This window comes from Hyaena hyaena, unplaced genomic scaffold (genome assembly GCF_003009895.1).
Source record: "Hyaena hyaena isolate Hyena2069 unplaced genomic scaffold, ASM300989v1 scaffold_1629, whole genome shotgun sequence".
Taxonomy (NCBI): domain Eukaryota; kingdom Metazoa; phylum Chordata; class Mammalia; order Carnivora; family Hyaenidae; genus Hyaena; species Hyaena hyaena.
The window spans coordinates 4,333-8,590 of record NW_024082261.1 but is presented as its reverse complement, the minus strand read 5'-3'; the positions used below and the strand labels follow the sequence as shown (position 1 = coordinate 8,590).

Sequence of the window (4,258 nt, the reverse complement as noted above, 5' to 3'; positions counted from 1 at the left end):
CAAAATAAATAAATAACATTTTAAAAAAAAAAAAAAAAGCAAGGAGCTTTAATCCCAAATAATCAATGTGCCACTTTGGTATATTTTGGGGTGGCTTGCCCTGGGTCCCTTGCGAACAACGTGGTGGTGAGTGGGGGGTGGGTTCCATAGTTGAAGAGGATTAAGAGGCTCAAACTTCCAGCTATAAAATACTTGACAATTTCATAGGGGCAAAAAGTACAGCGTAGGAAATATGGTCATTAGTATCTTGCTGATGTTGCGTGGCGACAGGTGACAACTACGCTTATCACAGTGACCATGTTGAAATGTATAGAATTGCGGAATCACAAGGTTGTACACACGAAAACAACCCAATAGTATTGTCAACCATACTTCCAAAGAAAAGCACAACTGCAGCAAGAGAGGGCTTTGGTCTCATGGGACTCTGCTGCGGGTGGTGGGGTGCCTTTTCTCCTCAGCCAGGGCTGGAGGCCAAGATCAGCTCTTGAGCATGACTGTCAGGGCTGTCACGAGTCGAACAGCCTTGTTTTCCTCCGTGAGACTTTTGTGGCTGTTGGGAGGCCCTTGGTGTTACGAGACTCGGCCGTCGGCACCAGCACGGGGCTTGGGATTTGGGACTTTCCTTAGATACCACCAGGCTCTCGTGCTGATCCTGGGCTAGGTTGCCCCAAAAGTAGCTGGGCCCCCCGCCTGCTGCACAGGCGAGGATGTGTGCCCTTGCAACATGCAGTCACCACCACCAAGAGGTCAGTGAACGAGGGGGGGCCTCTCCGCTCCTGCCGTCCCACTGCTTTGGTCCGCCGAGTAGATGTTACCTGGAAGAGAGGAGTCCAGAAATGGTGACACCTGTTGTGGAAGGGGCATTTGAGGCCACCTAACCGAGGAGGAGGAAACACGCCGTTTCTCCTTGCCTGGATGAACTTGGGGGCCAGTCTGGCAGCCCCAGCTCTCTGTCCACAGCTGTGCGTCTTGGGCAGGGGCCAGTGCAGGTGTGCTGGGCCCAGGGCGGTGAGCAAAACCTGGGAGGAGGTCCTGGGGGAGAAGGAACACTGCAGGCCTCAGGGCAAGGAACTCAGACCTGACTGCACTGGTGGCAAGCACAGAGCCTGCTGCTGCTGCTGCTTCTCCTTCTTCTTCCCCTTCCTCCTCCTCTTCCTCCTCCTCCTCCTCCTCTTCTTCTTCTTCTTCTTTTAATATTTAATGTTTATTTATTTTTGAGAGAAAGAGAGAGCAAGCGAGCATGAGGGAGAGAGGAGCATTTTTTAAATGTTTTTTATTTATTTCTGAGAGAGAGGGACAGCGTGAGCAGGGGAGGGTCAGAGAGAGAGGGAGATACAGAATCTGAAACAGGCTCCAGGCTCTGAGCTGTCAGCACAGAGCCTGATGCGCGGCTGGAACTCACAAACCGCGGGATCATGACCTGAGCCGAAGTCTGATGCTCAACCGACGGAGCCCCACAGGCGCCTCAAGAAAGCATGCTTCTAAACAGTTAGCTGCATCCAGTGCGGGAGCTCTAGATCCACGCATTTGTGGGCTACACCGTGCTTGCCTGAGGTTAGATTAGTGCCTGGGCACTAAGCTCTGGCATGCTTTCTGCATTGAAGTGACTACTTCAGCAGTTGACAAAATAGTGTGTTAGAAAGTTTTAAGAAGTTCTAAAAGTATTTTCTACGGTAAGAGAAGTGCTGAGAGCATCTTATTTTGTTCTAAAAGCAAGAAACTAGTCTCTGTGGGGGGAAAAAGGAAAAACACAGCGACTGCAGGAGGCCCAGGCCCTTGGACTTTGTGCTGTGCCCTCCCCATCAGTCTCAGCTTCGCTAAACGCACATTCGTTGCTCATCTGTTGTGTTCTGTGTGTGAATTATTCCCCAACTCCAGTGCCAAAATAGTCATCCTTAGGCCAACGCACCTTAGGAGGGAAAGCCTCTTCTATAGTTGCTATCAGACCCCGAACATTGACCTCAATCTGAACCACTTCCTGGTCATTCTTAGCAGGGTCTGGAAGAAATTCTGGTTCTCTCCTTACTCTGTGGGGAACGGCAGCCTTACCAGGGGGCTTTCTGGCTTGGCTGTTAACTACAGTATAATCATGGGTGTGAAGAACACCCCTTAGCAGCTAACCACAGTCCTTGTGAGTGAGGTTGTGAAAGGCCACTAATATTTCCAATATTTTTTAAAACATAGGAAATGCATGGGGCTCCTGGGTGACTCAGTCAGTTAAGCGTCCACACACCTTCTTTATACATTCATCCATCAATGGACACTTGGGCTCTTTCCATACCTAAAGATTTTATTTATTTTTCTTTTTTTTTTTTGAGAGAGAGAGATAGAGACAGCATGAGCAGGGCAGGGTCAGAGAGAGAGGGAGACACAGAATCCGAAGCAGGCTCCAGGCTCTGAGCTAGCTGTCAGCACAGAGCCCGATGCGGGGCTCGAACCCACGAACCGTGAGATCATGACCTGAGCTGAAGTTGGACGCTTAACTGACTGAGCCACCCAGGCACCCCCCTAAAGATTTTATTTTTAAATAAACTCTATGCCCAACGTGGGGCTCAAACTTAACAAACCTGAGATCAAGAGTCCACGCCTCTACCAAATGAGCCAGCCAGGTGCCTCATACATGTCACTCTTGAGACTGAGGAAAAGTATTTCTTTGGGGAAGGCCGCAAAGACATTCTACCCATGCTTCAAGAGTCAGCTTAAAGTCTACCTCTACCGACTGTGGTTCCATATTAGTACTGAATGTAAATTCTACCTTCTTTGAACTTCCATATATTGCTTTGTTACTTATGTGTGATATTTGCCTTGTTCTAGATTATATGTGATTTAAACTCATGTATTTTCTTTCTTTCCATGACGTGCTTGCATTTTTGGTGTTGGTTTTTAGTACATGGACACTGATTTATACAATTAACACAACCTGGTGTGCAAACACACACACACAATAGAGAGAAAAAGAGAGAGGGAGGGAGGAAGAGAGAGAGAAGGAAAGAGGAAGAAGGAAGGATGAAAAGGAAGGAAGGAGGAGGGAGAAAAAACATGGAGGGAGAGGAGAGAGATAGGGAGGGAAGGAGAGAGTGGGAAGAGGAAGAAGAATGAAGGAAGTAGGGAAGATGGAGGGGGTAGGAGGAAGAAGAAACAGAGTGGGAGGAGGGAGAGAAGGAGGCAGGACAGAAGACGATGGGAGAGAAGAAGGGAGGGATGTAGAGAGGGAAGAAGGAATCTAGGGAGGAATGAACAGATGAAGGGAGAAGGGAGGGAGGGAAGGAGAGGGAGAGAGAGAAGGGAGGAGAGAGAAGGAAATATTTTTCCATACGTCATTCTGACTTCATAAGAATTCTGTGAGGTGACTATCATTAGTTTAGTAAACAGTGGTAGTAATAGGAAGAGTTGCCTTGTTTCCAGATTGGGAGACGGAGGCACAGAGACAGGAAGGGTCGCCCATGTCATGTAGTGAGAATATACCATAGAAGCAGAAGAACACGGCTGTGCCCTGAAACCAGAGGCGTGCGCTCCGAGTCCAGAACCTGCTCACTTTACTCAATTCCCTGGTCTTTCGTAGAATATTTGTTAAGGTGGAAGGGGTGGTGAGGAGCACTATCCCCACTCCAGCTGGTGACAGGTACACACATTGCTGTGCTGCACCTACACACACAGAATCTTACATCTCAGTTGCAGGGGACACCTAATGCACTTGGTGGACAACTGTAGCCTCCAAATAGGCACTCTGGCTCTCGACATTGAATCTCAAACCCAGGAACGGCAAGGAACTGAACCAAGAGCCAGCGGAGATTCCCCTCCAGAAAACTCATCCTAAAACCCTGTTGTCATGAGTTTCGCTTCCCCAAACGTAAAGGCTTCCATCATTCCAAATGCACATAGTCTAACACCTTCCTTGAGTTCAAACACGAGAGAATAGCTCAACTTAGTTCTCCGCAGACTCCTCTCTAGCTCCCCTTCCAGGCCACACTCCACAGCCACCCTGGCTGTGTCCGAGTTCCCTGAGATCAGCTCTATACTTCCTCCTTCCTGGGGTTGCTCATAATGCCCTCTCTGTATTTCTTTGTTTGTATGTTTGTTTATGAATTTAGAGAGCATGCATGCATGAGTGGGGTAGGGGCAGAGAGCAGGAGAGAGAGAATCCCAAGCAGGACCCAAGCTGAGCTGGAGCCCCATACGGGGCTTGGTCTCCCAACCATGAGATCATGACCTGAGCCTGTATCGAGTCCGTCGCTTAGAGTCCGCCCAAGCGCCCCTT

The 4,258-nt window shown here is 49.0% G+C and overlaps 1 non-coding gene across 1 annotated transcript; it reads left to right on the top strand.

Moving 5' to 3' along the window:
* Positions 1–419: 419 nt before the first annotated feature.
* LOC120226217 lies at positions 420–546 on the top strand. The gene has a single exon (XR_005526968.1).
* The last annotated feature ends 3,712 nt before the right edge of the window (positions 547–4,258 follow it).